General features: G+C 53.6%; 1 pseudogene; it reads right to left on the reverse strand.

Moving 5' to 3' along the window:
* Nucleotides 1–4,874: 4,874 nt before the first annotated feature.
* On the reverse strand, nt 4,875–5,096 carry LOC123933117 (annotated as a pseudogene).
* Nucleotides 5,097–8,617: the final 3,521 nt, after the last annotated feature.

The raw sequence follows: 8,617 nt of genomic DNA on the forward strand, positions 1-8,617 counted from the left end.
TTCATCCTCTGTGTCTCTGGGCCAAAATGCCCTGCAGTTCCCCAACTTCTGTCCTGATGCCTGTTGCTTCCTGGTCTTTCCCCTTCCCCCGAGTTCTATATTTACTTGTTTGTTGGCGTGGTGTCCGTCACGCCATTGCCCTGCTCTATCTTCAGCCTTGGGTGTGCACTAGATGCTCAGTGAATATTTTAGAGTTTGTGCCATTTCATCCCCAAAGCTCAGCTCTGCCTTAGCCCCCAGGCTCCCACACACAGCTCCCATCCCTTCAGCCGAAGGACCAACCCACTCCCTGTGCCTCCTCCCACCCCTGCGGCCTCACGTTACCTGCACACACCTCCTGCCGCTGTCCCCTGCACCCCCAACACACCATCTCCCAGCCCTCCCATCTCTTCCCAGGGAGTTCCGCCACCTAGATGCACCTTTTCCAGTGAGGGGCTGGTTCTCTCTGTCTGGGCTCCGCACAGGGGCTGTTAGGACACACACACACGCACACGCACACACATGCATGCACAGAAATGCATGCACACACGGGAAACATAGAGATAGGCCCCGGGCTCGGGGCACACAGCCTGGACCTCGATGAGCATGGACCCACGTGCACATGTATGCACGCGCGCATAAAGCAGGCGCAATAGTACTGACACTGGGCGCCCATGGCTTGAGGGGGAGGGCGTGCAGGCTGCTCATGTGCGGAGTCCCCCAGCTCTGCCAGGAAGCAGGCAAGATGCCCTCCATCTCGCACATGGGTGCAGGATGGGGGCTTTGAACCCACGCCAGGGTGTGCACAGCCTTGTCTACAGGCGTGCCTCTGCCCTCGCTTCCCCCACCTCATTTCTGATGGTCAAGGCCAGGAAAGTCCCCAGAAAGCACAGGCCGGGCAAGGGGCCCAGGAGGAAGAAGTGACTCAGCCAGTGTCCATCCGGGCCTGCATAGCTGGGAGACGCTTTGCGGGGGTGGGGGTGGGGGGGGAGGGGAGGGGAGTGGGGGGTTGGAGGGGAGAGTTCGGGGATTCACGGTAAACAGGGCCAGCTGAGCAGGGTTGGGGAAGGGAGAGATGGGGCATGCCTCAGTGGGTCCGCAGTGCTCCAATACCTCCCTTCTGCTGAGCCCGAGTCACAGGTGGGGAAACTGAGGCACAGAGAACCGGTGACTTGCCCAAGACCCTCCGGCCAGGATAGGGCAGGCAGAAGACACCTTAGTCCTTGGTCAAAAGGTTCTGTGGTTTTGTGGCTATTCTCCTCACCTGCCTTCCGGCAAAAGAAGCCAGGTCCCCTTCGTTGCTCCAGATGTGGACATGTGACCAGATCTGGCCAGTTAGAGCCTTTTGTGCCACAGACGCAGGGATTGGTTCAGGAATAGGCATGTGACTCTGAGTGGGCCAATCACCCCGGGAGTTTGGGGGCCCCTGAAGGTGAGAATGGGCGCCATCTTTGCTACCCTAAGGAGGGGCAGAACAGAGAGTCCTTAGGTCATTGTGGTGAAATCCACAAACACCCCTAGCCCTGTGGAGTGAGGCAGAGCCCGAGGGAAGGATGAGGGTAGGAGAGCCTTGGGAGGGCTTCCAGGAGGAGAGGACCCTGGAGTTGGGGCTTTGATGGATGAAGAGGAGTTCGCCAGGGAGCTAGAGAAGGGCATTCCAGGCAGAGGGAACAGCCTGTGCCACCACAGCAGGCCAGAGAGGGCCAGGTGTGTCCTCAGTCATTCGCGCAGCCCTGGGTGACTGGAACACAGAGAGGACAGTTGTAGATGTGTGGGATTCTCTGCTCTCTGGCACCCCCATCAGCCGCTTAAGGGTGAGACCAAGTCTTTGCCGGCAGCTTTGTTGGAACCTGACGTTTCTTTACTGTTTGTAGTGTAGGTGGCCCTTCTTTGGGGACACGGATGAGAGACATGGGTGGGTAGTGAGTGGGAGAGTTGGGTTCACAGGGCAGGAGAACCTGGGGCTGGGTGAGGATGGCCCCAGGAACCCGGGAACAGGACCACAGTCCAAGGCAGGAGGGAGCCTTTCCCTTTTCCCGTCCGTGAGCCCTCAACCCCAGGCATGGTGCTCCAGGGGGAGGCGGGATAGGGGTTCAGGGTCTGGACACCCAGCACTACCTCTTCCTTCCTGTGTGACCCTGGGATAGTGGCCACACCTCTCTGAGCCTTGCACTTGTCATCTGGAACCTTACTTCGTTGTAGGACCGGGTCAGCACTGGGCACAGAAGCAATGAAAGGTCTGTGGGCCTGGATGGGGTGTGCTGAGCCAAGGGAGGAGGGGCTGGGGCTGTCCAAAACATTCCCTCAGCAGTTCCTGGCCTCTTTGAAAACAGGAAGCTGGCTCTCAAGGGAGCCCCCAGCAGTGTTTCCTGAGCCTCCTCATGACGTGTGCTGTGCTTGCGGGGGGTGGGGGTGCGCGCACACATGTGGGTTTGCAGACAGCCTGGAGATAAACGGAGCCCCCAGTGCACACGTGTGTGTTTGCACATCAGCCTTGGCTGTGGAGTTGCCAGAGGCACGTGCATGTGTGTTGCGTGTGCCCAAATGTGGACTGACACATCTCAGCCGGTATGGGGAGCAAACAGGAGCCACCTGGTGCATTTGCGAGTCTGGGTCTAGGTGTTGGGTGTAGGTGTTTGTTGGTAGCGGGGACTGGTGAGTGCTGGCAAGAGCTAGCTTGCGCTGGGGTATACTGCTCTCCTTTCCTTCCATCTGCCCCTTCCTTCAATGGCCTCTGACCCCCTGGCTCTTCCTGGAGACTGTTAGGTAGTTCTTACCTCAGGGCCTTTGCACCTGCTATGCCCACTAACCAAGCTACTCTGCCTTCCATTCCTCTCCATCTCTCAGGCCTCGGGACAATGGCCTTGAGCGAGTCACCCCGCCCACATCTTGGCTGTTCCCCTGCCCTTCCTTAAGTCCTGACTCAGCTTTGACCACTTCCCTCTGCATCCTAGGTTGTGTGGACTCCCTCTGTAAACCTGTTTATTCTCCTGTTACTGGGGCCAATCCCGGTGGTGTCTCACTTACCTAGAGTCACCGAAAAAGTGGAAAGGGTTGACTTCAAGGCTGGAATGGCCAGATTGACAATGCATAAAGCCTTTGTCCTGACTCACATCGAGTGGGGGAACACCTGAGGGGCAGGGGATGGTCTGGGGTCCACTCAGCCACCGGGACCAGATGGGGCCAAACTGGGGACTCCTGTTTGCCATGTGCCTGGAAGAACGGGGACTGCCCCAGAGCTCAGAGCAGGAGTTGATGAATTTTCTCTGTAAAAAGTCAGATAATAGGGGCACGTAGGTGGCTTAGTGGGTCAAGTCTCTGCCTTTGGCTCAGGTCATGATCTCAGGGTCCTGGGATGGAGCCCCACATCGGCTTCTCTGCTCAGCAGGGAGCCTGCTTCCCTCTCTCCCTGCTTGTCTCTCTGCCTACTTGTGATCTCTCTCTCTCTCTCTCTCTGTCAAAATAAATAAATAAAATCTTTAAAAAAAAGTCAGATAATAAATATTGGAGGCTTTGTGGGGCATACAGTCTCTCAGCTGCCAGACGGCTCCCTTGAAAGCAGCCATACACAGACACAAATGAGTGGGCTTGGCCGCATCCCAATAAAACTTTATTTGTAAACACGGAACTTGAATTTCAGATAGTTTTCATGTGTCATGAAGTCCTCTTTTGGTCTGTTTCCAACACCATTTGAAAGCATAAAAGCCACTTCTGGGATGTGGCCAGAGCTGCTGTTGGCCAACCCCAGGACAGGGAACTCATCAGGCAACTAAGTAAGTATCAGGACTCCCTGTTTACAAAATATTGGAACTCTGCTCCAGGTGCTTTCAGGTCAGCCAGCTATGACATAGTATAGAGCTGGTCAGACACCAACAGTGTCTTACCATTGACAAATAACAGCTATCAAGACTCGCTGTTTACAGAGTATTAGAACAGAGCGAGCGAGGATGGCTCACCAGGTGTCGGGACCCAGGTTAAGTTGCTTGAGCAGCGGACTGACCAAACAGGGTGCTGCTGCCCATTCTCAGAACACTGTTTACCGAGTATCAAGTGACAGGGGCCGATGGCAGAGTATCGAGTCACAGGGCAGTCACACTGAGACTTGGGCACTGTGACAACAGCTCTAGACACCAGCTGTTTACAGTGACATGAGACCGGCTGTTTACAGGGGGCCCAGCTGACCACCAGCTTCCGGATGCCAGAGTGCAGATGGCAGGTGGGATGGGCCCCTCTGCAGGTGTTTGCAGAGGGCCCTAGGCCTGGGGACCCCTTTTGCTTGGCTGCCTCCGGCACCAGGAACGGGAATGTGGGAAGAGTTCTTGGCCCAGGCAAGGCGAGGTTTTTGCTCACCGAGGACCCCCAGGCTCATACCCGCTCTTCGGAGGCAGGAATTGAGCCCTGCAGGTGTCAGGTCCCAGGGTCTGGCTTGCATCCTCTCTCTCTGCTTATTCCCAGCTGTGCCACCGTGCGCACATCACGAGCTCCACTTCCCTATCTGTAAAATGGGCATGCCGATGGATCAGAGTGGCCAGATGAAATACAGGGTAGATATCCAGTTAACATTGAATTTCAGACAACCAGCACCCCCCCCTTTTTTTTTCTTCACATGACCTGATTTTTATATTATAGCAAAACGGGTGCTATGGAGAGGGGCACATAGAAGCAGTTGATTCCTTCCAGTGAACACACCCATTGTTATTTGTTTGTAAGCTTTTATTTATTTGAGAGAGAGAGCATGAGGAGGGGGAAGGGTAGAGGGAGAAGGAGAGGCAGGCTCCCTACTGAGTGGGGAACCTGATGTGGGGCTCCATCCCAGGACCCTGGGATCATGACCTGAGCCAAAGGCAGATACTTAACCCACTGCGCCACCCAGGCGCCTCTCACACCCCTCACACCTATTGTTCTAAAGCTTCTCACATGATGATGTCATTTCCTCATATTACTGCTGTTCTAATATCATTCTGTGGCCCACTAGTTGCCATCCCCACGCGTCTATCTGTCACAAGATTCCTGAAGGGATCAAACCCCCACAGTATTCCTCGGGCATGCCTGCCACCATTTAATTTCAATGATAATATCTTGTCCATAATTTTTTTCAACTCGGGAGGGTGAGCTTTGCTTATGGAGTCTACTCGGCAAGCTCAAAGATCAAGCAATATATTTTTAGTATAAGCATATCCCAAATATTGTATGGGATTTACTTACACTAAAAACCACAAAGCAAACAAACAAGAAAATGAGATGTTTATTTGTCACATCTGCCTTTCCTGTGAGGACGTCTTCCCGAAGGGAAGCTGTGAAGGTCCTGAGGGGACTCTCGGGCCAGGCACAGAGAAAGGGCCCAATGCATCGTAGTGTTGATGTTCACTGTCCTTGTCTTCGCCAGGACCTCGTCACAGGGATGAGCCCAAGTATGGTCTGTTGATGAGCTCATAAATGCATCATGTGTCTCTGGGGAACAGGGCCTGGATGACAAGAATGGCACCATTCAAGAATTTCACTAGGATGTCAGCAAGAGGTTCTGGGCCACAGGAAGAAGCGGGGGTTTGTTCACAGGATGTCCCCCGCACCTTGGTGCTTTGACAGGCTCGGGAGTTGCTGATCAAATGTAAGACGATGTTCAATAAACAGTTGTTGAATTCACTGCTCGATTCCATCACTCTTTATTGAATACTTGCTGTATGCCTGGTACTCCAACCCCTGCTTGCTCAGGGCTCCCATCAACAGGAGAGATGGATGTTAATACAGTCATCACTAAATACAAAACTATAACTCGGACAAGACCTGCCAAAGGGAGATACTCAGTGCTAGGACCCCCTGAATAGGGTCCAGGAGGGCTTTCTGGGAGAGGTGACACTTGCCAGAGACCTAGAGGAGGAGGTTTGCAGGAATAGAGAATCCTAAGCAGTGGGATCCATGTGTGCAAAGGTCCTGGGGTGAGAGGGAACATAATGATTTCAGGGGCTGGCTTCATGCCACCCCCAGCTCCCTTTGACAATTTGCAGGCTCCAGCAGATAGTCAAAGCTAAGTTTAGGATGGCCAGTGTTGCCTGACAATTCAGGTAGGATGTAGTGCCCTCGACAGCCCACAGGTGGAAGGACAAAAGTCTGAGCACAACCTTGGCCCAAGGGCCAGGAGAGAGTGATGGAGGGGTGGGCAGCAGGTGAGATGAACAGCCCTCAGCCTCACCTCTGCACAGGAATTTCCTGAGCCACCTGCTTCCCCAATGCACCATCCTTTGCCCCATTGCCATGGCTACCTCCCAGGACACAGAGCAGGAAGAATGAGATGAGACCGCAGGCTGCTGGAGTCAGAAGGCAGAGAGAAGAGCTTTGGGATGCCCAGCTGGGAACTCTCAGGACTGAGAAACCAGGGCTGGGATGGAAACAGTAGCAACCACAGTCATCATAGCTGTCTAACGTCTCCAGCCAAGCCTTGCTGGAGCTACCTCTTATAGCCACAAAAGCCCCCAGCAGGCTGGTCCCAGAAATATCCCCATTTCACAGACCGGAAGACCGAGGGAAGGACGAAGCTACTGGTTGAGGGCACATGGGGACCATGATGCAGCAAATCTTCGTTCAGGCTGCTGTGACAAGCTACCATAGAATGGGGTTAACAGCAAACATGGGCTTCTCACACTTCTGAAGGCTGGCAAGTCCAAGGTCTGATGTATGTTGAGGGCTGATTCTGGGTTTATGGACACACACCTGCTCATGGTGTCCTCACACAGCAGAAAGTAGGGAGAGGAAGCCAGCTCTCCTGTGTCTTTTCTTCTAAGGGCACTAATCCTATCATGGGGGTTCCCCCTCATGACCTAATGACCTCCCAAAGCCCCCACCCCAACACCACCACACTGGGGCTTAGGGCTGCTTCAACTTATGAATGTTGGGCAGACACATTCAGTCTGTAGCAACGGCCACCTTTCCTTTTTGTCCTCAGTTTCAAGGCGAGAAGATGGAAGCCCAGGTTCCAGGGCTGGACTCTGGGTCACTGGACCCTCTCGGCCATTTGTCTCTGGCCTCAGTAGTACCGGCTATGAAATGGGACTTTGGCTGTATCCATAGGCAGACCTTCACCCCAGGCTCCTGGACCCGTTCTGGGCTCAACCCGGGGGGGACCATGGCAAGAGGCAGTCTCCATCTCCCCACCTGCTGAATCTATAACTCACTGTTTCCAGTTGGTAAAGGCAAATGTGTTCACCCAGTGTTTATAACCTACCATATACATGGAGAAGGGGATTGGCTGCAAGGGGGTGGGGGGCAATAGAACTTTCTAGGTAATGGAAATCTATCCGGAGTGATTGTTTCAGGATAGTATCCCTTTGTCAATACTCATCCAACTGTACTCTGTTGTATGTGAGCTGTGCCCCAACAAAGCTGACCTTTAAAATAGGTATATGATATTTTATTTTAAGACTGTGGGGAGGGGAAGGCAACATCGTAACAAAATCCAAATGCTTTGATACAAAGTCTTCTGCTTCAGGAACTTGTGTGATAGGTTACAGCCAGGGAAGGATGAAAAACATTTTCCTACTTTAGAGTCTTGCTCTGCAGCCATGCCTCTTCGTGTTCTTTTTCTCACTTCAAAATAAAGCACATCGTCTTTTCAATCACGTGACTATTAACGTGATACATACAAAGCCTTCGTGCAATTCACATGCGCATACTATTAGGTAAAGGCGTACACCCCAGCCGTATGATGAGGTCGTAACTCCCTGGCCACATGGGGACCAGATGGGTTGGGTTGGGGGTGGTGTAATGGGTGCTATCGAGGAGGGATAAGTAAACCCTGGGTTGGAATTAATATCTTTTATCCTCTCTGCTGTATGTATTTGCTTTCCATTCTGATGGCAATCCACAGAACGGAGATATCGCACATCGCGCCATGGCCCCGCGCTTGAGCTGTTCGTCTACAGGACAGGCTTGCTTGTGTGGCCCAGCCATCCCCAGTGCACAGCCGCCCCCTGACAAGGTCCACTTGTGGTGCTGCTTCTATTCTAGAACAATCATGGGGATGCTGAGGAGCCCAGGCCGGCGTCCTGAGGCCCCGGAGTCCCTGGGTCATTAGGAGGTTGGACTCTGGGTGACAAATGGGGGAGCTCATGGCCCTTCAAGGGGACCTTTGCAGCGCAGGGTGGGGACTCAGCACTGTGACTGTCAGGATGGGGGTTAACAGGCGGGGCAAGGCAGCTGGGCCCCGGCTCGGGCACAGCATGGACAACTTTGACCTCATTCAAAAGTCCGGCCTGTCAACCACTGACTGGACAGTTCAACAGTATGTCTCTTCCCATTCAGACTAGAGGCCCAGGGGTAGATGCCGGAGTTGGGGGTGGGGGTGGGGCGGGGTGAGACTGGGCACCCAATCCACCTGGGAGAGAGACAGAATAAGACAGACAGGGAGAGAGGACAGAGAGATGGGGGGAGGAGACTAGGAGAGAGATACAAAGAGATAGATGGGGGAAAGAGAGATAAAGAGAGACAGGGAGAGACAGAGATACAAGGAGACGGAGTGAGAAAAGATTTCAAGAGTGACTTAGATTTTGGAGCGGGGCTTGTCCTATGAGAAGCATCTCAGGTCTCCAGTAAGGAGTGTGACTCTGGGATGAGCAGTACCCTAATAAGGTCGAGGGGGAAGGAG

This window comes from Meles meles, chromosome 20 (assembly GCF_922984935.1).
Source record: "Meles meles chromosome 20, mMelMel3.1 paternal haplotype, whole genome shotgun sequence".
Taxonomy (NCBI): Eukaryota; Metazoa; Chordata; class Mammalia; order Carnivora; family Mustelidae; genus Meles; species Meles meles.